This window comes from Giraffa tippelskirchi, chromosome 11, assembly GCF_054371585.1.
Source record: "Giraffa tippelskirchi isolate mGirTip1 chromosome 11, T2T-mGirTip1v1.2.pri, whole genome shotgun sequence".
NCBI lineage: Eukaryota > Metazoa > Chordata > Mammalia > Artiodactyla > Giraffidae > Giraffa > Giraffa tippelskirchi.
In genome coordinates this window covers 59,720,542-59,748,122 of record NC_137285.1, presented here as the reverse complement: position 1 = coordinate 59,748,122, position 27,581 = coordinate 59,720,542, and the positions used below count along the sequence as shown (strand labels likewise).

Below are 27,581 nucleotides of genomic sequence, written 5' to 3'. Positions count from 1 at the left end.
CATTCTATAAATAAGGCTGACTAGAATGAAAAAATTCCGATATTCAGACTTTTCTTAGAGAATAGAAGATTTAGAAATTTTTTTGTCTTATTCAATGGCACTTTATATAGATTTAAAAATGATTTATTACAAAACTGCCCCAATTATGAAAAAACATACACAGGTATGTGCTACAGGAATCAGCTTTGTGAGCACAATTCTTACTGAAGTTATCAAGAATATGGAGAGGACAGTTTGAGCTTGAATATCTCTGAAAATATTTGGTCAGAAGTTCCACAAATCAATTAACTCAATCTATCATAAAAATAAAGTTGATGTTTCTTTACACATATATATTCAACTTGAAATGTCCGTTTTCTCTGGTAGGACGGTATTTCTCTATATGACACTTGTTTTGTAATCTGCTGGCTATTTTGAACTAATATCCCAAACATAATATCCCAATGTTAGCATGGGTTAAGTAATCATATGTGACACTTTTATGTAGCAGGTATCTCTGTTATATAGCAGGTAAAGAGCACAAAAGGAGGAACAGTTGTCAGCTCTGAATCCAAACAGGAAGGGTCTGTTCCAATGAAAGGAGGGTCAAAATCCTCCTCTTGCGTGGAAGCATAGAGCAGAGGCTGACAAACTTATCCCTTCAGATATCAGTTAGTAAATATTACAGACTTTGCAGGCCATAAGATCTCTATCACAACTGCTCACCTGTGAAGGTGTAAACTGAACACAGCTATGGACAACTTAGAAACCAGTGAGCATGGCTGTGTTCCAATAAAACCTCTTTATGAAAAGACACAGTAGATAGATTTGGCTTGTGGGTTATAGTTGTCAACTCCTGGAGCAGAGCACTGAGACTGCAGCCTCAGAATGGACAACTGTGTTCTCCTAAGAGAACCGGGGCACCTGCTCTAGGAAGAGAGGCAGAGCTCAGGACCTGGCATGGCCAAGCGCAGGGGCGTGGAGCTTTCAGAGTGGGTCAGCAGCTGCAGGCTACACTGATCAGCAAGTAAACAGGAAGTAGAGCCTTTCTCAATCTTTTTACTCAGATGAACCCTTGAAATAACCTTCAGGTCTCAGGGGCCATCTGCATAAAATTACTATAACTGTAGCTCGTGGTAAGCTAGCAGGGTCAGTAATTTGTAGACAGGATAATCCAAGAATAGTTGCCAATGATCTTTTGAATAAAGGATGCTATTTTCCTATGGATCTGTTTTGGCCAGCCTATTAGCCTCTTTTTTTGTTTGGTTTTTCCTCTCCACCAAGTATATATGTGTGTGTATGCTCAGTTACTTAGTCATGTCCGATTCTTTGTGACCCCATGGAGCCTGCCAGGCTTCTCTGTCCATGGAATTTTCCAGGCAAGAATACTGGAGTGGGTTGCCATTTCCTTCTCCAGGGGATCTTCCCAACCCAGGGATCAAACCCACATCTCTTGTGTCTCTTGCATTGGTAGGCAGGTTCTTTACCACTAGCACCATCTGGGAAGCCAAGTATACATAATCCTCAAAAGCAAATCAGTAACTGTAGGTAGAAGAAATTCAGCTTTTCCGTTATGTTAAAAAAAATTACCTGTATGAGCCTGTGTTTTAACCTTATCCAATTAGTCCTACGTATTCATTTCCTAATTTACATAATTAGTTTCTTGCTGCTGTAACAAATGACTGCAAACTTGGTGGCTTAAAGCAACATAAGTTTATTACCCTACTATTCTGGAGACCAGAAGTTCCACATGGGTCAGCAGGGCTATGTTCCTTCTGGAGGTTTCTGAGGAAAATCCATTTCCTGGTCTTTTCCAGCTTCTAGAGGCTCTGCATTCCTTCATCAAGGGCTCCTTTCTCCCTCTTCAAAGTTAGCATCTCAAGTCTTTCTCTCCGATTCTAATGCCTCCCTCTTATAAAGTCCTTAGTGATTACATTGGGCCTACCTGGATAATCTAGGATGGCCTCCCTGTTAAGATTATCCTATTTAAGACCCTAAATTTGATCTATCTGCTAAATCCCTTTTGCTGTATAAGGCAAGGCTTTAACAGATTTCAGGGATTAGGATGTAGACATCTTTAAGGGCTATTATTCAGTTTGCTTAAAAGTCTAGGCAAAGACTTTTGAAAGACTATGAAAACATTCAATATACTTCACCTCTAAGATGCATAATCCATGCAAGATTTACCACAGCAAAGTGACAGAGGAGAAGCTGAGTCATGGTGCATAAAAATCCCTTCTTTAGAGTGAAAATTTCCTTCTGAATTTTTGTTGTGCTAGTAGAGTCCCCCCCGCCCCCACAGCCAGGTCACTTGGTATGTGTAAGTGGTGATTGGGGGGCTATAATTTGGAAGAGAAAGGCTGACATCGATAATCTACTGTCCCCCACTCTGTGCGATTTTGTGTTCAACAGTCATCAATGGTCCCCTGTATTTCACATCAAAAACCAAGAGAGATGCTTATCAAACAAAATGGCCCTACACTACACTGCCACCTGGGGCAGAAAACTGGGGCAGAAAAACTTCCAAACAAATTTTAACGGGCTTCTTGGTCATTGTCCGACTCAATGGATGTGAGTTTGAGTAAACTCTGGGAGTTGGTGATGGACAGGGAGGCCTGGGGAGCTGCAGTCCATGGGGTCGCAAAGAGTTGGACACGACTGAGTGACTGAACTGAACTGAACTGGTCATTGTCCATCACTATGCCTGTTAGAATGGCATGACCTGAAAAATTAAAAAAATCAAGGTATATGTTTTTCATTCATGTTTCTCACAGAAATTCTAGCAACATTATCACAGAATCCAAAGATTCTGTTGGAACCCTGGTTAAGAAAACCTGATAAGTGGTGACAAGCATAGCAGGAAAAGGTGAATAGAGAGTCCTGGAAGGGAAGGGGTAAAGGGAGTTGCTGTGGACATCTAGATCAGAAATAAATCATGAAGAAAAGAGAGACAAGTACAGCAGAATGAATACCTGTTGTTGTTTAATAAAAATGAAACTTGGAGACAGAAATACATCTTGCTTTTGCAACTGAGGGTTGTATTTAATTTATGAATATAGTAATACATATGAATACAGAAGTTTATCTCCACTCTTTCCTGAAATCCCACTGTGATGGAAGTAAAGGAATAAATAAGGCCAAAAAGGATGGGAGAGGACATGATGCCAAATAAGAACTGACAATGACAACTTGAAAGAGCAAACTCTGAAGCTGACCTAGCAAAGTGGAGGAAGTTGAAACCTAATGGAATGCAGAGACAGAAGTCAATGAGAAGGAAAAAGACTACCCCATAGATCCCCAGACACTGGAGGCCACAAATAGCTCTGAAGAAAGGTGAGGGTAGGGCTGAAACAAGCAAGCAAAAAGGATTCATTATAAACCTGTGGAAAGAATTACATATCGTTTGGAAATTGCTGTATAACAAACTACTCTGTAGCGTAGTATCTTGAAACCAGCAACATTTGTTTACTAGCTCACGGTATTCTGGTCACCAGCGGGCTGGCTGTAGGATGCCTTGCTGTGCATCTTGCTTGTGGGTCCACAGCTCCACTGATGATGGCTGGGCCCGCTCACGTCTCTGGGGCTTTGGCTGGTGCGGTTAATCTGACTCTGGTCTGGTCTGTGTGACCTCTCAACCTCCAACAGGCTTATTCATTAGCAGAAGCAGGATCTCAAGTGGAATAGTTATGCTGACTCAGCTCCAGTCTATGTGGTTTCTCATCCTCCAACAGGCTTATTCATTAGCAGAAGCAGGGTCTCAAGAGCAAGAGAAGCAAGAGAGCCTCTTGGTGCTGAGGCTCTAACATGTACACGAGTAATTCTCCCATACTCTAGTGGCCAAGGCAAGTCAGAGACCAGCTCAGAGTTGGGGAAACGACTACATTTTCATGGGAGGGGTTACAACGTCATATTACAAAGGGTATGGGAAAGGGTATGGCTACTTTTGTGATCTATACTAAAGAAGTACTCATAGTATTACTCACCTCCTCTCATAAAGAGAACTGGATACTATTGACATTTTTTTCCTTTTTTGCCCCCCTATCTTTTGGATGCATGGCGCAGCACTCAGGATCTTAGTTTCCAGACCAGGGATCAAACACACACAATCTAAAATGTAAGTGTGGTGTCTTAGCTACTGGACAACCAGGAGGTCCCTACTACTGATATTTTAAATGAATTCAAAGAACAAAACAATTAGAAAATAAATATATGATAGACATTTTAAACATTCAATGAAAAGTTGGAAAATAAAGTTGGAAATCATCAGTGTATTTGTCTTTAATTGCTGCATGACAAATTACCACATCTAGCGTGCTACACAGCACACACTTTCATCGTACAGCTTTTCTGTGTTAGGAATTCAGGCATGGTTTAGTAATGTTCTCTGCTTTAGAGTCACTCAAGGCTATGACACAGGTTTCAGATGGGACTATGGTCTCATGAGAAGCCCAAATGGAGAAAGATCCAATTTGAAGCACAGTTAGGTTGTTGGCAGAATTCATTTTCTTGCTGCTAAATTTTCCTGTGCCCCACCTTCCCTCCCCTTCCCCCTGGCTACCAGTTGCCTTCAGGTCCCAGAGGCCATCTGCAGATCTTAGATATTACTTGCTCTTTCTTGCTCCATGGGCTTTTTCAATATGCCTGCTTGCTTCATCAAGTCAGGAGGATAACCTCTCACTCCAGTTTACTAAGATTATGTAGTCATGGGAGTGACTCCACTTTGCCAGATGAAGAAGTGAAAGTGAAAGTCGCTCAGTTGTGTCCGACTCTTTGCAACCCCATGACTATACAGTCCATGGAATTCTCCAGGCCACAATATTGGATTGGGTAGCCTTTCCCTTCTCCAGGGGATCTTCCCAACCCAGGGGTCGAACTCAGGTTTCCCACATTGCAGGCAGATACTTTACCAGCTGAGCCACTAGGGAAGCCCAAGAATACTGGAGTGGGTAGCCTATCCCTTCTCCAGCAGATCTTTCCGACCCAGGAATAAAACCAGGGTCTCCTGCACTGCAGGTGGATTCTATACCAGCTGAGCTACCAACTATAACCTAACCAAAGGAGCGTGTACCATCAACTCAGCAAAGAGACTAAGATAAGAAAACTAAAGGACTGAATCCAGTGGTCTAATATTTGATTGATAGTAATCTCAAAAAAGGGAAGTAAAAAATTTGAGGTGAGAAAATTTTTTAAAAATAAATAAAAAATAAAATTTCCCAAAACTGAATGAGGAAGTTCTAGATTGAAATCACCTACTAAGTACTGAATACATTAATGGGAAAGAGACTTAAAGTACATCATTTTGGAATTTTGGGTGAAGAGAAGATCCTCAAAATGTCTAGAAAGAAAAAAATCAAGATCAAGATTCAGAATGGCATTGGCTTTGTCAACAGCAGCTCTTAAATATGGGGAACAGTGAGAAGCAGCTTCAACATTCTGAATAAAAGTTATTTCCGTTAGTGAATTCAAGTCACTAACTTATTTTTTTTCCAAGGAGGGTTACAAAAAGTTTTTTTTTTTTTTCCCTATAAGCAAGTTAAAAAAACTAACCTCCGATGTATACCTCCTTGGAGAGCTTCTGGAAATGTGTCCCACTGAAAGAAGGAAATGATTCGAGAAAAAGATTGTTGTGTGATCTGGGAAAGAGGACCAACAACAGAGGACGCTGAGGGTGAAAGGAACTCCTAGGGTGACAGCGAATACATGTCCTAACATGACAGCCGCACAGCAGGCTGAGATGACAAATCCAGACTGGAGTGGGGGACGGTGCGTTCTGGGACAAGTATCTCCAGGGGAAAAAAAGAAACTGACAGATTGCTTAACGTTTTTATTATGTTGAAAGGAATTTTACAGCTTTGCTGGAGAATTTTAGAGAAGAATGATATAGAAAAGAATTACATAGATTAAAAAATTACATAGAAAACGAACCTTCCCAACACCCTCCCCCAATCAAAATTCTGAGGTAAGGATTAATTCTAGGAAAAATAAAAGGCTGTACATACAAGGGAGTGTAATCATCGTATACGATAAGGCCTCATCAGAACAACATTCACATATTCATGATAAAATATTAATTTAGTAAAAAAATGCTATCTATTTTAAAAAGATGACAGGGATGAGAGGAAGTATACGTATGTGGGTATTTGGTGGTGCAGTGGTGAGGAACCCGCCCTCCAGTGCAGGAGACTCGGGTTCGATCCCTGGGTCGGGAAGATCCTCTGGAGTAGGAAATGGAAACTCACTCCAGTATTCTTGCCTGGAAAATTCCATGGGCAGAGGAGCCTGGTGGGCTACAGTCCATGGGGTTGCAAAGAGTCGGACACGACTGAGCGACTGAGCACGCATGTATATGTGTTCAGATGTGTACAGTTTGCTATTTCAGCCATTTTTGAGTGTAAATTCAGTGGCATTAAGTACATTCACATTGTTATGCAAATATCACTGGTATCCATCTCCAGAACTTTTTCATCTTCCCAGACTGAAACTCTATGCACATTAAACAACAGTTCCCCATTCTGCTCTAATCTCTGCTATGACAAGCACAATTTTACTTTCTGCCTCTATGAATCTAACTACTCTAGATACTTCACATAAGTGGAATCACACAAAATTTGCCCTTTTGTGTCTGATTTATTTCACTTAGCATAATGTCAGTGTTTCATCCATGTTGTAGCATGTGCCAGAATTTCCTTTCTTTTTTAGGTTGAATAATATTCCATTGTATGAATATACCGCATTTGGTTTATCCATTCATCCATTGTTTGGATATTTGAGACATTTGGGTTGCTTCTAATTCTTGGTTATTGTGAATAATGTTACTGTGAACATAAACGTGTAAATATCTTTGAGTCCCTACTTTCAGTTCCTTTGAATGTATACCCAGAAGTGGAATTACTGGATCACATGGTAATTCTATTTTTAACTTTTTGAGGAATTATCACACTATTTTCCATGGTGGTTGTATCATTTCATAATCCCACTGACAGTGCATGACAAGAGTTCTGATTGCTTCACATCTTTATAAGATTTCTAATTTTTTTTTGTTTTAAATAGTAGCCATTCCAATGGGTATGAAGTGATACATCGTGGTTTTGATTTGCATTTCCTGAAGATCATGGCATCTAGTCCCATCACTTCATGAAAATAGATGGGGAAACAATGAAAACAGTGACAGATTTTATCTTCTTGAGCTCCAAAATCACTGCAGATGGTGACTGCAGTCATGAAATTAAAAGACACTTGCTCCTTGGAAGAAAAGCTATGAACAACCTAGATAGTATATTAAAAAGCAGAGACATTACTTTGACAACAAAGGTCAAAGCTATGGTTTTTCCAGTAGTCATGTATGGATGTGAGAGCTGGACCATAAAGAAGGCTGAGCACCAAAGAATTGATGCTTTTGAACTGTGGTGTTGGAGAAGACTTTTGAGAGTCTCTTGGACTGCGAGGAGATCCAACCGGTCCATCCTAAAGGAAATCAATCCTGAATATTCATTAGAAGGATTGATGCTGAAGCTGAAACTCCAATACTTTGGCCACCTGAGGCGAAGAGCCGACTCATTAGAAAAGACCATGATTCTGGGAAAGATTGAAGGCAGGAGGAGAAGGGGACAACAGAGGATGTGACGGTTGGATGGCATCACCGACTCAATGGACATGAGTCTGAGCATGGTCCGGAGGATGGTGAAGGACAGGGAAGCCTAGCATGCTGCAGTCCATGGGGTTGCAAAGAGTCAGACACGCCCGAGCAACTGAACAACAACAACAACAAGTGACTTAGTGATATTGAACATTTTTTCTTACACGTGTTGGCAATTTGTAAATCATCTTTGGAGAAATGTACATTCAAGTCCTTTGCTTATTTGTAATCAGGCTATTTTGTTGCTATCATTGAGATGTAGGAGTTCCTTTTATATTCTGGATATTAACCCCTTATCAGATATATCACTTACAAATATTTTCTTCCATTCCCACGGGTTGCCTTTTTACTTTGTTGATTGTGTTCTCTGATGCACAGAGCTTTTAATTTTGATGTAGTTTATTCGATCTATTTTTTCCTTTTGGTGTCATATTGAAAAAAAAAAGATCAATAGCAAATCCAGTGTTGTAAAGACTCCCCGCTGTGGTTTCTTCTAAGAATTCTCACATTTTAAGTCTTGCATTTAGGTCTTTAGATGCATTTTGAGTTACTTCTGTTTGTGCTGCAAGGTAAGAGTCCAACTTCATTCTCTTGTATGTAGTATCTCACTTTGGGGGCTTTCCTGGTGGCTTAGTGATAAGGAAGCTGCCTGCCAGTGCAGGAGACACAGATTTGATCTCTGGGCCAGGAAGATCCCCTGCAGAAGGCAATGACAACACACTCCAGTGTTCTTGCCTGGGAAATCCCCTGGACAGAAGAGACTGGTGGACTACAGTCCATGGGGTTGCAAATGAGTTGGACACAACTTATCAACTAAACAACAACTTCACTTTTTAAGTCTGTATATGTTTTGGGAATTCCCTGGCAGTCCAGTGGTTAGGACCCCATACTTCCATTGCAGGAGGCATGGGTTCAATCCATGGTCAGGGAACTAGGATCCTGCAAGTTGCGTGGCATGGCTAAAAAAAAAAAGAATAATATCTATCACTTCAGTAGGAATTTAAAAAATCCTAAATTTTAAAAAAGAAATATATATAGTATATAGAAGTATATCATGATTTGGGACTGGTGGTAGTAAAGTTTTAAGCAACATATTTAATTATAATTTACCTTAAGTATTTTATTTATCATGAAAAAGTTGAGAATCCAAAACTTGCCTGTTTTGGAAGTGAGGTACTTAGGGAAAAAGGAAACTGTCCCCTAGACCTTACTTTCAAAAATATTGCTAGGTTTTGCTTAGGCCCTTGACATTATGATTCATCACTGAAAATAACAAATAAATAAAAATGGACTTTAAAACTCAAACTATATGGAAAAGATTTTATAGATTATTTTTACTGATTGTTAGCATTGTTTTCTCCCTGTATAATAACAATTCCCAAATAAGAGGGTAGAATGAGGAACTGCTTAAGAGAAGGAGGAGGAGGAAGAACCTGGAAGGGAATTAGATGCAGAACCCTGGCGATTTCAAACAAATTTTATTTTTTTAAATGCAAAATTTTATTGCCAAGCTTTATGCCTAAAATCTAGACAATTACACTCTAGGATTCTGACTAATGAATACCACATGTTAGACTCAATAACTTCAGCTGCAGGGCAGAGAATATTGTGTTAAAGCCATTCAGATAATAAATAGCTATCTGGGTCCATTTCAACTGGAGCAAGTCAACTGTATTGAATGTGAGTGAAACATTAATTCTTTATAAGAACATACCCAATTGGCAGACACTTTGACATGTAATACACATTAGTTCACCATTCTGCCCCTGTGGAATCATTTTATCCTTTTCTTGAGTCTGCACTTATGTGAACGTCTATCTCCAGCCTCCTGAATCTGTCTTTGGGGTATCACTTACATGTGCTTAGAAAACATACATTTTCAAACAGACACATGAATGAGAATGGCTCTAGTTTTTCGAAAGTGTTAGTTTGTCGTTATTTCTGTTTGTTCTGCAAACATTACACGGCTTTCTCCTTCCCTCTGGGACCGCCTCCAGGTTCCCTTTCCCCCTCCTGAGGACTCGGATAACCCTCCCTCTTCCTTTCTAAAGCCTTATGAAAACAGAGGAAAGAGAATATTACATGTTAGTGCTGGATACAAAGGACACCTGGAGCTTGCTTTGGCTCCAGAATTTAAAAAAAAAAAAATTCAAGAAATGAAGAGAGAGAGGCAGATCTTTCTCAGAGAGGGCTGCCCCACTCTTGACGCTATTCTCCCGGGTCAACGTCTTGCTTTTGAGAGCCGGCCTTGGGAAGCAGTAACGGGAAATGCAGACAGGAATAAGTCTGTCAGACCCACTCTCCTTTCTGTTGTCCAGTAGACTTGTTTTTGTTTTCTCCCCCCTCCCCTTGGATGGAAGCCAGGTTTCCCCGCGGCTGCTCTGAGCCCCTTAACCAGAAACAAGGAGAGGATGGGTGGGGTCGGCAGTGAAGAGCGCCAGGTTCCAAGTTCTGGCTGATACACTTGCCTTCCTCTAAGTGCAGCAATGAGGGGCATTTCCAGACTTTCACAGTGTAGTTAGCTCTTTAATCCCATTTCTGCCGTACTTCGTGCCACGTTTAGGTAGTGTTAGTCGTTCAGTCGTGTCTGACTCTGCGACATCGTGGATTGCAGCCTGCCAGGCTCCTCTGTCCATGGAATTCTCCAGGCAGGAGTACTGGAGTGGCTTGCTATTCCCTTCTCCAGGGGATCTTTCCAACCCAGGTCTCCTGCATTCCAGGCAGATTCTTTACCGTCTAAGCCACCAGGAAAGCCTGTGCCATGTTTACTGCCAGCTAATTCTATTTTGTTCAAATTTTGAAATATGTATTATAAAAGCTATACATATTTTGAATGCTTATTAATTAATGACACCATAATATATGTACCAATGTTATATAATTTATATATATTTCAAAATTTGAACAAAATTAAATTACATACATAATTATCTTTTTATGAAATTTTTTTTTAATGTGGATCGTTTTTAAAGTCCTTATTGAATTTGTTACAATATTGCTTCTATTTCATATTTTTGCTTTTTTGGCTGCAAGGCATGTAGAATCTTAGCTCCCTGACAAGGGATTGAACTCACATCCCCTGTATTGGAAGGTGAAGTCTTAACCACTGGTCTGCCAGGGAAGTCCCAAATTATATACACAATTCTATGATATGTATATGAAGAATATTCTTTTTGGTTATATATTCATTATATACATCAACACTAGTCAAAAACAATTCTAGAAGATATGTAGATCACCTTTTTAAAACTGAGAAAACTGGATTAAAGAGGGAATGGGACTTGACAAAATCTTTAAAAGTGCTGCTGCTGCTGTTAAGTTGCTTCAGTCGTGTCGGACTCTGTGCGACCCCATAGACGGCAGCCCACCAGGCTCCGCCATCCCTGGGATTCTCCAGGCAAGAATACTGGAGTGGGTTGCCATTTCCTTCCCCAATGCATGAAAGTGAAAAGTGAAAGTGAAGTCGCTCAGTCATGTGCGACTTACAGCGACCCCACGGACTGCAGCCCACCAGGCTCCTCCATCCATGGGATTTTCCAGGCAAGAGTACTGGAGCGGGGTGCCATTGCCTTCTCCGTTAAAAGTGCTGGGGAGGTGGGAATTCTCTGAAGCCCCTTCAGATGCTAGTGTATCCTTTTCCTCTCCATCAGTGGTTGCTGAACAGGCCTTCAAGGAGCTCTTAGAGCAGCTCTGCCGGAGCAGGTCAAGTGAGGGTTCAGCTCATCTCATCGCAGACCCTACCACCAAGGTTTACCTATTTTATTTGTTTATGCTTCTGTGTGACATTTTGAAGGATAATGCATTCCAAGTCCTGTCTCCTCTCCTGTTTTAAGACCTCTATTAGACCCCATGCATAGCAATCATTTAGGTAGTTTCAACACGGAACAGATCTTTGCCTCTTGAAGAATGAGTCTTTGACATCTGTCTCATTTGTTAGTGACCCTGTAGTCATTTGAAATTTTGCTGAAGCACAAATTTGAACTTCAGTGCTGAGAGGCTGCTTGGGAGATAGTCAATTAGCTAGTGAGAGAGCCTACTTTAAAATACAGATCTGCAACTCATCTTGGCTTTGTTGTTTATGATAGCTGGGCAGATGGTACCATCTTAGTTTTAGGTCAGGGGTTAGCAAATTTTTTCTTTAAAGGGCCAGACAGTAAATATTTTAGGTTTGGCAGGCCACACAGGATCATGGCTGAATCTTATTCCTTTCTCTCTCTCTCTTTTATGTTCTCTTTTTTACAACTCCAAAAAACATAAAAATTATTCTTATCTGCAAAGAATCCTTAAACAATAGTCCAAGGGGGCTAGATCTGGCCCATGGTTATTCCTTCTTGACCCCCATTTTTGGTAATACCATCCTTACGTTTAAGACAAAGTATCACACTTCAGAGAGGGGAGTACTCAATCCAGATCCCACAGCCCACTGTCAGGCACATCTTGGTGTGTTCAGCTTCCGGTTCATCTGTTCTCCACTGTACCTTATGTTATAGTCTATTTCTTAAAAGATTCCTTTCACACCCCTCAGAGAAGTAGAAACATCCATGTTTGTTTTGGTTTTGGTTTTCATTATCGTTTTTTCTTGAACCTCTTACTACAAGAGACAATAGAGGAACATGGGGTGCCTCCCTGAAACATCAGCCTCCAGCCTAGGCTTCGGAGTTTTGTGGGTCACACGTTCACTCCTCTGGAAGCAGGGACAAGAGGTGGAGGGAACTGAACCTGTCAGCTGGTTTGTTCTCTGTAAGTGGGAGACAGTACTCCTCAGGGGGGCAAAGGCTGCCTGGTCTCCGCCTGCTTCCTGGGTCTGTATTACTTGCGTGTCATTGGGCAGGTTACGGAATCTAAATACTTGCGATGTCTCCTCCTATGGACCTCAGGACCTCAGCAGCACATCCCTCACATACTACGTGGATCCGACGGTTAACGCATGTGAAGCCGTCAGCAGCAAGTGTGCGCAGGCGTCGGTGCCTCTCCTCACTCATCGCTGTCACCCCTTCTTTCCGGCAGGTACGCTAGCCGGCCCTGGGCTGGCCTGCTGGCCTGTCTGCTTGACTTCCAGATACGGCTCCATCCCTTTATCATCATTGTTGGGTCATTGTTTTTTGGACTTTCCAACCTCCATGTTCTGGGATTTTAAGACCAGACTGACGTCCCCTATTCCCAGTCCCACATCCTGCATTCCCAGAGGGAGTCAATGAAATTGAAGTCTGTTAGTATTTAGGCTAATTAATTAATGAAAAAACCTAAGGATGTGTAGTCAGGCTCTGATAAGATGAACACATACAGAATATGCATATGCCACTTAGAATGGCATAAGGGATATAGGATGTGGGAAGACTGATCTAGAAATGAGGTGTGTGATGGGTCGACAATGGGTGAAATTGGAAGACCGGCATAAGAGGCCATGTTAGCATTTAGATCCCAGAGCAGGGTTCCCAGCCTGCCAAATCTTAAGCATCACCTGGGGTATTTTTTGTTTTTAGAATTTTTAAATTTCTTGACCCGGCCCTGCAGCATTTTGGATCTTAGCTCCCTAGGGATCGAACCCACATTCCCTGCACTGGAAGTTCAGAGTCTTAACCACTGGACTGCCAGGAAAGTCCCCCCTGGGTGTTTTGAACGTACAGCTCCCCAGGCTGCAGCACGGACTCTCTAGAATTGGAGTCTGGAGGAGAAGAGCCTGGAATCTTTAGTTTTAATGAGTCTATCTGGTGAGTCTAAAGCTGACAAGTTTTGGAAGTACTGTGACAAAGCAAAAGGTAATGTGCTCAGACAGAGATACAGGGATGGGAGCTGCTCCCGTGAACTTTGGGGAGTAACAGCTGCCCCCTCAGTGGCATTCAGGTGGAGCAGGTGCTTGGGGGTCCTCTGGGTGTCTGGAAGCTGCAGGACTCACTAAGAGGCATATTCGTTCTTTCGTTCTCTGAGTGAATATACCTTTCTCTGTATATTTGTAGTACCGTGGTTTCAATCTCCACTGTATATTAGAACCATCTGAGAAACTTAAAACTTGCTAATTCCTGGACTCCTTTCCAGATTGATTTCAGTTGGGAACCTAGTTTCTTTTTTTTTTTAGTTTCCCAGTTATTCAAATATGCCCAGGAGACAGAAAGCACTTTGTACGTATCTCTTATATTCTAGGTATTAGTTTTATTTGAAAAATATGCTTATTAAGACATTTCTGTGCACTCTGTGATGGTTGTTTTTACAGCTCAGTTATCTTTTAAATCAACCCTGAATACTCATTAGGAGGACTGATGCTGAAGCTGAAGCTCCAATACTTTGGCCACCTGATGCGAAGAGCTGACTCACTGGAAAAGACCCTGATGCTGAGAAAGATTGAGGGCTGAAGGAGAAGAGGGTGGCAGAGGATCAGCGGGTTGGACGGCATTATTGATTCAATGGATATGAGCTTCGGCAAACTCTGAGAGATGATGAGGGACAGGGAGGCCTGGCATGCTGCAGTCCATGGGGTTGCAAAGAGTTGGACATGACTGAGGAACTGAAAAATAGTATCTTTTAAAGGTTCAAAACATAAGCTTTTGGTTCACACCAGCTTGGAGGATGGTAAAGACTGTGAGACAGCTAGCTGTTTGGTTTCCCTTCCCTCTACTGTGATTATACAACAGGGCTTAAGATAATGGCTTGGAACTATTTTCCAAACAGAAGAGCGCTTTCCTCAGAGTAACCAGGAGTCAGACATATAAACCTCGTTCACCTACATCCTCACAGTGGCCGCCGAGGCATTGCAAGAGAACCTCTGGGCACTGTGGAGCCTTGAAAAGCACTTTGAAGGAACAGTAGGACACAGGAAGCTGTCAGTCCAACCAGAATCGTCTTCTGCAGTCACAGACAACAGGGAATAGCATTCCTTATGCATCTCGCCTTCCCTGGGGCCCTGGCCGTGCTTCTGGGAGAGGCCTGCTGCTGCTGAATTACTGGCCACTGGCATTGGTATCTGTTTTGTTTTCTTTGTGGCTCCAAGAAGTCCTGTGAGGGATTCAGGTTGATGAAGTGATGACTAAAGATGTCATAACAATTAAACTAGGAGGGCTTTTATGAAATCCAAACCTTGAAAAAGTAGGCCCCCACAAATGGTTCTGTTATTTTAAGATGACAGAACCTTCAAAATATCAAAATGGCTGGAAACTCTTTTTCCTTCTTTTCCTATTGCTTTTTTACTTTAATCTTATGTACTCAGATTGTCTTATTGATTTCTAAAATATTAGGTGCTTTGCAGCAAACAATGTAATTATTCTCAAAGGTTAGGAGGCACCCATAATCATGTCCCTTGGAAGGCTGGAAATATTAACACCAAATCTACGTTAACTGAAGAAACAGGAGCCACTAGTTAATACAATCAGTGTCAAAGAGGTTAATACTGCCTCACCCAGCAGATTCGCACACGGGCCTGTCTGCTTAATGGACCAGGGCTGGCAGCTGTCACATTGAGAGAGAACAGGAATAACATGTACATTTCAACTTGAATGTTCTGATCATAAAACTTATTGCTGAAGCAACTTTCTATTTACTGTCACTGACAGCATAGGTTTCCTTTGTCTTTTCCACCAAAACAGGCTCCACCATGACGAGTCAGTGGTTTTCTGTCAGTACTTTTCTTTTAGAACAGCTGTTTCAGCTGCCAGTGGTGCCACTTTAATATCCTTTATGTCTCATGTTGTTCCTTATTTTCTGATGTGATGAAGCAATGACTGTTTATGCTGATCTGAGAGAAGCTAGGACATGTGTTGGTATCATTATGAAGTTTACAACATTAGCCATCTGATCCAAATAAAAATATGAAAAATAGGAATTAACATGTTTCAGAGCTGAAGTGGCCCACCAACTCTTCACAAACCCAAATGGAAAGTGTATTCTGATTTCATGCTTAACCCCTCCCCCCACCACATTCTATATTTTTAACATTTTTAAAATTAAAAAGCTATTTTGTGTCTTACTAGTAAGTTTTTCTAATAATTATTCCCAACATGACAATTTACTTTGTTTTCTGCTGTGCAGGACTGCTTTTACTTGGCATCCAGTAATAATATTGATAATAATATAATCAAATAATAACATATAAAATAATATATCACATAATAATGTAATAATTATATAATGATAGTATTATTAATATATAATTTTATGATTATATAATATTATATATAATAATATCTGTATGTGCCAAGTCCTGTTTCAAACACTTTACACCTGGAGTTCTTAGCCCTTATCACAGTGATAATACTTTCAATCTGAAAATAATTTACATTAATTTGTCCCTTAAACCTTATTTCCTTTAACTTCAACCCAGAGAATACACTGAACTATGAAGCTATTTCAGAGAAGGCAATGGCACCTCACTCCAGTACTCTTGCCTGGAAAATCCCATGGACGGAGGAGCCTGGTAGGCTGCAGTCCATGGGGTCGCTAAGAGTCGAACACGACTGAGCGACTTCACTTTCACTTTTCCCTTTCATGCATTGGAGAAGGAAATGGCAACCCACTCCAGTGCTCTTGCCTGGAGAATCCCAGGGACGGCAGAGCCTGGTGGGCTGCCGTCTATGGGGTCGCACAGAGTCGGACACGACTGAAGAGACTTAGCAGCAGCAGCAGCAGCATGAAGCTATTTCCCCAGGGAAGGAAAAAATGACATGAGAGAGAACAAAGAATTAACATCTCAAAGGTCCCCGATGTAAGGCATTTTAGACAGAGAGATGGGATTTCTATGTTCCAAAGACCTAACTTAAGAGTGAGGTCCAGTAGGAGAAAGTAGTCCTCAAGTCATGATTAGACACTGCTGCTGAGCTGCCATCTCTGAGGTCGCACAGAGTCGGACATGACTGAAGCGACTTAGCAGCAGCAGCAGCAGCAGCTGAGCAGCAAGGCTTCATAGCCCTCAGAACTTAAAAGGACGCTGGCAAGTCCCAGGCAGGGCAGAAAACGGAGAGTGAGCCTGTCCCCGCACACCTGGAGGCTGGGTAACAATGACAAGGAGAGGCGAGAGGGACGAGCCAGGCAGGCGATCGATCAGACATCCAGGATCTGCCCCGGCCTTCCTGCCTCCCGACCACAGCCCACAAAATCCCAAAATGTGTGTGTGTGTGTGTGTGTGTGTGTGTGTGTGTGTGTGTGTGTTTGTGTGTCCACTGTACTATGGGGTGGAAAGTGTTTGTCACTCAGTGGTGTCCAACTCTTTGCGACCCTATGGACTGTAGCCCCCTAAGCTCCTCTGACCATAGGATTTCCTAGGCAAGAATACTGGAGTGGGTTGCCATTCCCTTCTCCAGAGGATCTTCCCAAACCAGGGATCAAACCCAGGTTTCCCACATTGCGGGCAGATTCTTTACCATCTGAGCCAGCAGTGAAGCTCCTGTACTATGGAGGCTGAAGCCAAATGCAGAAGGTCCTTGGCTTCTTTCCCATTTGGCATCCCAAGAGCAGCTACAGCTTAGGTGATGTCCAGGGAGCAGCTTAGCTGGGTGGAGAAGCCTGACTTTGCATCTTGGAAACCGCTTACTTCCCACGCAGGGTGGACGGCATCCAGATGGCCGGGATGATCTGTGAGAAAGGCCGGTGACTTTGTCAGGAATGTTGCTGCAGTAGGGCATTGGTGGGGGGGGGGTAGCTTATCTTGAAACTAAAGGCCGCCCAGTGGGCCGTTTGGCTTGGGAATCAAAGCCCCACCTCAGGAAGCATGTTTAACTGAGAAAAGGGCTGGGGCTGACGCTGCTAAATCAGCAGAGAGGGCTGTCTGGTCCTGAGGGAACTCAGAGAATTGACTTCAGCACAGTAAATCTGACCTGGTGCATAAAATACACCCTCACTTCCAAGGCCAGTAAGGACCTAGGGACACCCCAGTGTCTCCAGAAGGATGGAATTTTCTTTATGGGATCACAAGATGCCACCTTGGGGAGGAAGAGGGAGGGCAGTGAGGGGAAACATTCGGAAAGACTGACTTTTATCTGAGAAGAACTATTGCAAACAGAAAATAGGCTGCATAATGAGAAGTGACTGGGTATTAATTTTAAGCAAGTTTAAAGTTTTGCTTTACCCATAAGGAGGGTGAGGGTTGGTGGCCTAGATAATAGAAAAAATAAAGAAGCTATATTTTCTTTGTATATCTCAGTGTAGCGTGAATAAATTGTGCCCCACGTACAGCTCCATAATATGTCAAAGGGGAAGAAGTGAACTTATAAATTTGTTTCAAGAACAGATAAAGATTGGTGTTACTCAAAGTTGATGAATTAGAAAGTCAGGAAAGATTGGAAGTTCTTAAGACGCTGTGTTTTTGTACCTTTCAATTTCTTCATTTCAGAGATTAGAACAGATATTGAGACATGGAATGTATTATGCAGCCCCTGCCTCCTGCTCCCTCTTATATCTCTCCAAGTGTTCTTCATCTTTGTCCTTTGCTCAGAGAGTGGTATGTCATTAAGCATGGGAAACAGGCTTTCCACTGCAGTGACCACATTGTGGGGCCTCAAAGGAAAAATTCCTTTTGAACACACATAATAAATGACTCTCTAAGGCAGGACATCAGGAAAGATCCCACATATGTAACAGCAGATGATAAATTCTGGTAATTTACATCCATAGGTCACTCTAAGGACATTTCTAATTTATGACTCTGAACTCAGAAAACTCTAACTCAATTCAGAGTCTTAGGCAGAACCACAGAAATAGCGCTCATGCCTGCCATCTGGTGGAAATAAGGGGTAAATACAGTCATACCTTTGGGACTGAGTGTAATGAACCTTATCAGTCTCTTAAGACTGGAAATACTGTCTTCCTGATGCCTATTGTTAAAATAAAATTCTTAAAGTCACAGAAAAACAATTCTTTGGATTCTAAGTTTGAAGTGCAAGAATAGCCCATATAGGTTTTATTTTTTTGCCGCTGAATGTTTTTTAAAATTAATTCACGTTTAGTACTTGAAAACAGGAGGGGTGGGAGTTTGTAAAATAAGGAAAAGAATGATACCCTTATGTTGATATTTTCTTCTTTATGATTAAATTCTCTTTTTATTTGGAATTTGTGGGAGTCAACTGAAAGAAGCAGAAATTTTTTTGAGGTTTAAAGTAAGGTTTGCGTTTACAGAGCAATGAAATTCAGGGTCAGAGAGGGTGGCCATCATTCTGATGTTTCTCTGATTGAGGGGTTCCCCAGAATGCAGGACTTTCATGCCACAGCTGGGGAAGTCTGGGGCGAACTGGGATGGTCGGTCACCCTGGTATGGTTTACCAAAAGGTACACTGAAGAAGATGTTTGGAAGTGATGGTTTCAAACTGAATAAGGCCAAGTTGGTGGAGGATATTTGCAAATAGTTTTTACTCTTTCTTTTCACTTAATCTGCGTTTATTCTCAGCAGACCTGTGCTTTTGTAAGTGTATAAGAGATCCGCTTTCTGATACACTGGGAAGCTGGAGGCAAGCTTTCTATCTACTGACTCTGCATTCCTCTGTTTTCTGGAAGAGTTTGTATAGGATTGGTATTATTTCTTTCTTAACTTTTTCACACAAATTAATCAGTGAAATAATCTACACCAATGAGCTCAGGTAGTCTGTATCATTCGAAAAATGTGTCCATCTTATCTAAATTCTTACATTTATTGGCACAAGTTGTAAATCAACTATACTTCAATAGAAGAGAATATAATACAGTATTATTGACAACAATCACCATTAGATCCATAGAACTTATTTAACTTGTATCTAGAAATTTATACCTTTTCATCATCTATACCCATTTCTCCCAGCCCCTGCCTTCCCCTTAGCCCCGTTCTTAGCTGTCTCTGTCAACAACCAATTTGATCTGTTTCTGTAACTTTGGTTTCTCTAGATTCCACTTATAAGCAAGATTACACAGTGTTTGTCTTTCTTTGTCTGACTTATTTCACTTAGCATAATACCCTCGAGGTCTGTCCAATGTTGTTGCAAATAGAAGGATTTTATTTTATTTTTTTTATGGCTGAATAGCAGTATTCAGCCATAAATCCTGTGTATGGGTGTGTACATACCACATTTTCTTTATCCATTTATCCATCAGCAGATGCTTAGGGATGTTTCCATAGCCTGGCTGTTGTAAATAATGCTGCGACCGGCATAGGAGTGCATGCATCTCTTCAAGATCTTGTTTCACTTCCTTTGGATATACACTCAGAAGTGGGACTTTTGGATCATATGGCAGTTCTATTGTTAATTTTTGAGTAAACTTCATACTGATTTCTATAATGACTGTAACAATTTACAATTCCACCAACAGTGTACAAGGGTCTCCTTTTCTCTCTAACCTTGCCAGCAGTTGTTATCTCTTATCTTTTTGATAGTAGCCATTCTAACAGATACAAGGTGACATTTCACCATGGTTTTGATTTGCATTTTTCTGTTGATTAATGATACTGAATATCTTCATATACTGGTTGGCCATCTGTATATCTTCTTTGGAAAAATATGTTCATGATCTTTTGTCCATTTTAAGTTGGATTATTTTATTTTTGTTATTGAGTTGTATGAATTCCTTATATATATTTGGATATTAACCTCTTCATAGATACGTGGTTTGCAAATATTTTCTCCCATTTTGTAGGTTGCCTTTTCATCTTATTGATTATTTATTTTGCTGTGCAGAAGTTTTTAGTTTGATAAAGCTGTTACTAACTAGGGTTCTTGGCCTCCTTAATCAATAGAGATTGATCAGAGGCCAGAAAAGAAATTCAGGCAAAGCTTTATTGGGGCCCCAGCTGCAGCAGTCGGGAATAAGAACAAGTAACAGGGTCCCTTGCTTGCCCACTCCCTGAGTGGGGCGAGCCTGACCCTTCTGTGGGATGAGGGTCAGGGCTGTGTCAAGGGCTGGCTTAGGTGTTTTGCCCACCCCTTAGGTGGTGAGCTGTGCAGGCCCTGTGCAGGACCCGGCTTTTGCTCCTAACCCCCAGCCTTTGCACCAGGCTCTTCAAAAGACGCAATTGGGTTTTTTTGGTTTGTTTGTTTCTTTTGTCCTGAATTGGCCCCAGCTGCACATGCACATAGTTATTTTTAGTTCCCTGTAGTTTCTTTGTATTTTGTTGCTGGAAAAGAGGCACCTCTAGGTGTAAGCATTGCAGCACTGCAGTAAAGGGTCCCAAGTCCCAGCCTGTCTCACAGCTACTTGTTTGTTTTTGCTTTTGTTGTTTCTGCTTTAGGTGTTACATACAAACAATCAGTGCTGAGACCAATATCAAGGAGTTTTTCACCAAGTTTTCTAAGAGTTCTGTGGTTTCAGTACTTACATTTAAGTCTTTAATCCATGTGGAATTAATTTTTGTGAGAGGTGTGAAGGGACTGTATTTACCCCATTGAGTATTTTTGGCTCTCTTATCAAACATCACTAGACTGGTTTCAAGTCTTATGTTTAAGTCTTTAATACATTTTAAGTTAGTTTTTGTGAGAGGTATAAGATAGGGGTCCAATTTCATTCTTTTGCATGTGGTTATCCAGTTTTCCCAGCACCATTTATTGAAGGGACTATACTTTTCCCATTGAGTATGCTTGGCTTTCTTGTCAAATATTAGTTAACTGTATATGTGGATTTTATTTCTGGGCTCTTTATTCTTTTCAATTAGTCTATATTCTTCTTAAATGCTAATACCATACTGTTTTGACTACTGTAGCTTTGTAGTGTAGTTTGAAATCACGACATGTGATGCCTTTAGCTTTTTTCACTTTCAGGTTTCTTTGGTTACGCAGGGTCTTTTGTGGTTCCATATATATTTTAATAATATTAATTCTTCTAATCCTTGGACATGGGATATCTTTCCATTTGTGTCTTTTTCAGTTTCTTTCAGCAAAGTCTTGTAGTTTTCAGTGTGCAGATTTTCACCTCTTTGGTTAAGTTTATTTCTAAATATTTTACTATTTTTGATGCTATTGTAAATGGAATCATTTCCTTTATTTCCTTTTCACATAGTTCATTGCTACTATATAGGAATGCTACTGATTTTTGTATGTTAATTTTGTATTCTGCAACTTTACTGAATTTGTTGATTACATATAACATCTTTTTTTTGGTGGAGTTTTTACGATTTTCTATATACAAAATTATGTCATTTGCAAAGAGAGAGAGTTTCACTTCTTCCTTTCCAATTCTGATGTATTTTATTTCTTTTTCTTACCCACTGCTCTGGCTAGGATGTCCAGTTCTATATTGAACTGGAAAGGTGAGAGTAGACACCCTTGTCTTGTTCCTGATCTTAGGGGAAAAGCTTTCAATCTCTCATCACTGAGTATGATAGTAGCTGTGGGCTTGTTATACATAGCCTTTATTATGTTGAGATATGTTTCTACTATACTCAATTTGTTAAGTTTTTTTTTTTTTGTCATGAATAGAGGATGTATTTTGTTAAATACTTTTTCTACATCTACTGAGATGATTATATAATATTTATCTTTTATTCTATTAATGTGGCATATCATATTTATTGATTTGCATATATTGAACCATCCTTGCAGCCCAATAGTAAATCCTACTTTCTCACTTAATGTATGGCTCAATTTGACTTGCCAATATTTTGCTGAGAATTTTTGCATGTTTTTTATATTTGTCAAGGATATTGGTCTGTGATTTTCTTGAAGTCTTCTTTTCCTCATTCTGGCTTTGGTATTAGTGTAATGCTGGCCTTGTGAAATAAGTTTGTGAGTATTACCTCTTTTTCAATTTCTTGGAAGAGTTTGAGAAGAACTGGCATTAATTCTTTAAATGTTTGGTAGAATTCACCAGTGAAACCACCTGGTCCTTGGCTTTTTTGTTGTTGTTGATGGATTTTTGATTATTGATTCAATTTCCTTACTTGTTATTGTCTCTACAGAATTTTTTTTTCTTATAATTCAGTTGGTAGGTTGTATGTTTCCAGAAATTCACCTATTTCTTCCAGGCTATTCAACTTGTTGATGTCTAGATGTTTATCAGTTCAGCTCAGTCTTGTCCAACTCTTTGCGACCCCATGGACTGCAGCACACCAGGCCTCCCTGTCCATCACCAACTCCCAAAGTTGACTCAAACTCATGTCCATTGAGTCGGTGATGCCATCCAACCATCATACCCTCTGTTGTTCCCTTCTCCTCCCACCTTCAATGTTTCCCAGCGTCAGGGTCTTTTCCAGTGACTTAATTCTTCACACCAGGTGGCCAAAGTATTGGAGTTTCAGCTTCTGTATCAGTCTTTCCAATGAATATTTAGGACTGATTTCCTTTAGGATGGACTGGTTGGATCTCCTTGCTGTCCAGGAGACTCTCAAGAGTCTTCTCCAACACCACAGTTCAAAAGCATCAATTCTTTGGTGCTCAGCTTTCTTTATAGTCCAACTCTCACATCATACATGACTACTGGAAAAACCATAACCATAGCTTTGACTAGACGTACCTTTGTCAGCAAAGTAGTGTCTCTGCTTTTTAATATGCTGTCTAGGTTGGTCATAGCTTTTCTTCCAATGAGCAAACATCTTTTAATTTCATGGCTGCAGTCACCATCTGCAGTGATTTTGGAGCCCCCCAAAATAAAGTCTCTTACTGTTTCCACTGTTTCCCCATCTATTTCCCATAAAGTGATGGGACCAGATGCTGTGATCTTAGTTTTCTGAATGTTGAGTTTTAAGCCAACTTTTCACACTCCTCTTTCACTTTCATCAAGAAGCTCTTTAGTTCTTCTTGGCTTTCTGCCAAAAGTGTGGTGTCATCTGCATATCTGAGGTTATTGGTATTTCTCCTGGCAATCTTGGTTCCAGCTTGTGCTTCTTCCAGCCCAGTGTTTCTCATGATGTACTCTGCATACAAGTTAAATAAGCAGCGTGACAATATACAGCCTTTCCTTTCCCAATTTGGAACCAATCTGTTGTTCCATGTCCAGTTCTAACTGTTGCTTCCTGACCTGTGTACAGATTTCTCAGGAGGCAGGTCAGGTGGTCTGGTATTCCCATCTCTTGAAGAATTTTCTACAGTTTGTTGTGATCCACACAGTCAAAGGTGTTGGCATTCTGGAATTCTCTTGCTTTTTCGATGATCCAACCAAGGTTGGCAATTTGATCTCTGCTTCCTCTGCCTTTTCTAAATCCAGCTTGAACATCTGGAGGCTCACAGTTCACATACTGTTGAAGCCTGGCTTGGAGAATTTTGAGCATCACTTTGCTAGTGTGTGAGATGAGTGCAATCGTGCGGTAGTTTGAACATTCTTTGGAATTGCCTTTCTTTGGGATTGGAAGGAAAACTGACCTTTTCCAGTCCTGTGGCCGCTGCTGAGTTTTCCAAATTTGCTGGTATATTGAGTGGAGCACTTTCCCAGCATCATCTTTTAGGATTTGAAATAGCTCAACTGGAATTCCATCACCTCCACTAGCTTTGTTTGTAGTGATGCTTCCTAAGGCCCACTCGACTTCATACCCCAAGATGTCTGGCTCTAGGTGAGTGATCATGCCATCATGGCTATCTGGGTCATGAAGATCTTTTTTGTATAGTTCTTCTGTGTATTCTTGCCACTTCTTCTTAATATCTTCTGCTTCTGTTAGGTCCATATCATTTCTGTCGTTTATTGTGCCCATCTTTGCATGAAATGTTTTCTTGGTATCTCTCATTTTCTTGAAGAGATCTCTAGTCTTTCCCATTCTATTGTTTTCCTCTGTTTCTTTGCATTGATCACTGAGGCAGGCTTTCTTATCTCTCCTTGCTATTCTTTGGAACTCTGCATTTAAATGGGTATTTATGGGTATAAAATGGGTATTTTACATATATAAATTAAACATAAAAGATTAACTATATGTATTTTATTCCTAGAATAAATCTCACTCACTTATTTAATATAATTCAAGATTCTGTTTGCTACTTTAATTAGCCAATATGTGTTTTGTATTTTTTAATGTATCTTCATCAATATTAGGTATTATTGCAATGTTTTATTTATATTGCTTTTTGTTTATATAGCATTTTAAGTAGCACTGGAATTATTTGCCTTTAAAAATTTGGTTTCCTCTATGAAACAATATGAATAAGGTACTTTTATAAATGGTTTGTGTGTGTGTGTGTGTGTGTGTGTGTGTGTGTGGCAGGTGATGATGAGGGGGTGATAGTGAGTAAATCTTTGATAGTGTTTTGTACTTCTTCTAACTTAATTTTTCTTTAAAAATTTTTTTAGGGTCAGTTTTGTAGGTTATCTTTCTTAAAAATTACCTGATTTCCACTACTGCTTCCCTCCTATATCTTTGTTCTGCAAACAGTCTTTCTTCTTCCTCTCAAGTACAGAGAGGTACTTCTGAGAGGGAAGTACCCTGACAGGGATACTGCTGTATCCTTTCTGCTGCTCTTTACAAGCTATACATTTTATCAATTATAATCAACTGACATACAAACGTTATACATGTGCTTTTAGCAACAGGCTTAGAGCCTGCAGTGGTATACAGCGTAAGGACCTATACTCTGTGATAACTTCACTAGACAGTTTTTGCCATCTTTGAACACTAGTGTAAAAAATATGGTTACAAGTAAAATAATAGCTTTCCGTTAGAATTCTTTAAAGTTCTTATCAATATTTCCCTCTGAGGTGCCTCAGGGAACCTTCTGGAAAACTCAAAGTTAGGTAGAAAAAGAAACATATCTGTTATCAAAAGCAGCTCAGTATACAAGGAAAATGTTGTTCTCTTAACAGAGAGAGAGAAAACTAAATCCCAGCCGTGTACCAGCTTACTATTAATAACAAAATTCATTTATCTAGTTAAATTCAATCCAATTTTATTCAGTTTGACACAGAATTCTTTTCTCAAAGTTCCTTTTTCACAAACTATCATCATTTTCTCTATCTTTATTAATTTGTCCCATATTTTTCCCATCCAGAAACAACAAAAATTTCTCCTTTTATCCCTCAACAATAATATTTCCATTCTTTATACCTTCTCCTGTCAACAACACACATCTTACTTGGTTTACACACTGAAATGCGTCCTTTATCATTTGTAGTAGCTTTAATTGCATACTATAATTTTTAACCTTTAAAAGACCTTAACAGAACCAAGAAACAAGCAACTGAACTGTTCTATCAGCATGTTTTGATTGGCAAACTTAAGAACATATTCCATACCCACTAAAAACACACATTTTTTTCTCATAGCATAATTTCTCTTTAATGTGGTGCAAGATGTGTGTTTAATAAACACAAACATCTTTAGTTTCTTTTTTCATAAAAAGACAAAATCAGGTGAACCTAGACTTCTCTGGCAATCAAAGTTCCAGTATATTATCTTAAAAATGATTTAAACTTTTAAATTAAATCTCATCATTTAACTTAATTTAGCAATACTCTAAAGTTTCAAATTACCAAAAATCTGTAAAAACTACTTTAAAGTAGACATCCTTGAAAAATAATTATCTCCAAAATGTTCACCCAAAAGTTTTTATCCCATTTATGACAATATCTCACACGTATATATCCAGAGATCTCATATTTTCATCTTAAAATTTAATCAAAAATCAAATATTTCAATATAAAACTTACTAGTCTATAAATAACAGTTGGAATACATTAAATTTATAGACTTCAGTTTTAAAAACATTTTTCCTCCTTTTTCTTTTATCTTGAAGTTCTATTCATTAACTCAGGCAAAGTGGATTGTGTTTGTATTTTAAGGACATGATAAAAGTTAACTTCAAGTTTTCTCCTAGGTATATTTTGATACTCTCTGAAAGAAGTGTTTCAATCAAGCTAGCTTTCTCTTAATTGCATTTGCAAAAAGAACTAGTTTTGGAGTTTCAAGAGTTTCATCTTGATCAATTTCCTCCAGAGTTTAAGGAGTACCGTTGCCATACAGTGTTAAAAAATTATCTTCTTCTTAGTCATAGGTTCAATAGATAAAATTTTTCTAATAAATTGAACTTGAATTTCTCATTTTGCAAAAGGCAACAAGAATACCAGTCACACAAATGGAATACACACTCACACACCAGAAGACAGAACTGCCACAAATTCACTGGGAGGATGACTGAAATGGTGTCCCAAGTAAACTCTTCCGCAACGCAAATGATCCTCCACGATAAACACACATCAGAACCAACTGGCAAAATGCACAAATAGAACTTCGTGCTCAAAAGAGAAGTTTGCCCAGCTGCACACGAGCGGACTTACTTCGTCTTGGAGTTCATCAGCTTGTCCAGGTCCATTTTTCCATTCCACTGACGAAAAGCATAAGATGACAACCAGTGCCGAGCGGGAGGGACAAGGGGAGGATCCCTGAAACAGATGGTTTCAGCAACTGCTAGGAATGTTCCCCCCAAATCTTCCTCCCGGGGCCAGCTAGCCAGGAGCAGCGGACTTATTGGAACCGTCCCGGCACATTGTCATGGCCGATGGCTCCGCTTGGGAAAACCCCTAGAAGCTAGATATCGCGAGAGCACAGCCGCATTTGGCTGCGAAAGACTGCTCGCCCCTCAAAACCCAGCAAGGTTGGAGGAAAGGAAAGTTTGCTTTATTTCAGAGGCCAGAAATCTGGGAGTGGTGAGGGGAAGTTCGTTTCCATTTCTCTGAGTCCGTGCGGGTATGTGTGCCGTCTCTTCAGTCGTGTCTGACTCTTGGCGATCCTATGGACTGGAGCTTTCCAGGCGCCTCTGTTCATGGGATTCTCCAGGCAAGAATAATGGAGTGGGCTGCCATGCCCTCCTCCAGGGGATCTTCCTGACCCAGGGATTAGACTTGTTGCCTCCTGCAACTCCTGCATTGCAGGCTGATTCTTCGCCTCTGAACCACCAGGGAGGTCCTTCTTTGAGTCCAGTTCTCGGAATTGTGGCAGCTTTCGTCATGGCTTCAGTCTGGTCATCAGGTAGTTAACATCGTCCCCCTGGTGGAGGGTTTCGATGTCTATAAAGCAGATCGGAGGAGATGGCTCAGAATATTATCTATAGCCCTCGAGGAGGGACTAAGATCCTTGACTTTGCTTCAAGACTCAAGTATTATTATTTGG

The 27,581-nt window shown here is 40.4% G+C and overlaps 1 long non-coding RNA gene across 1 annotated transcript; it reads right to left on the bottom strand.

Moving 5' to 3' along the window:
* Positions 1-6,666: 6,666 nt before the first annotated feature.
* Positions 6,667-26,988, bottom strand: LOC145526967 (uncharacterized). Its single transcript, XR_014069360.1, has 2 exons — positions 26,750-26,988; positions 6,667-8,574 (listed from the first exon to the last, which is right to left on the bottom strand). It is a non-coding gene; the product is annotated as an uncharacterized LOC145526967 (long non-coding RNA).
* Between the last annotated feature and the right edge of the window lie 593 nt (positions 26,989-27,581).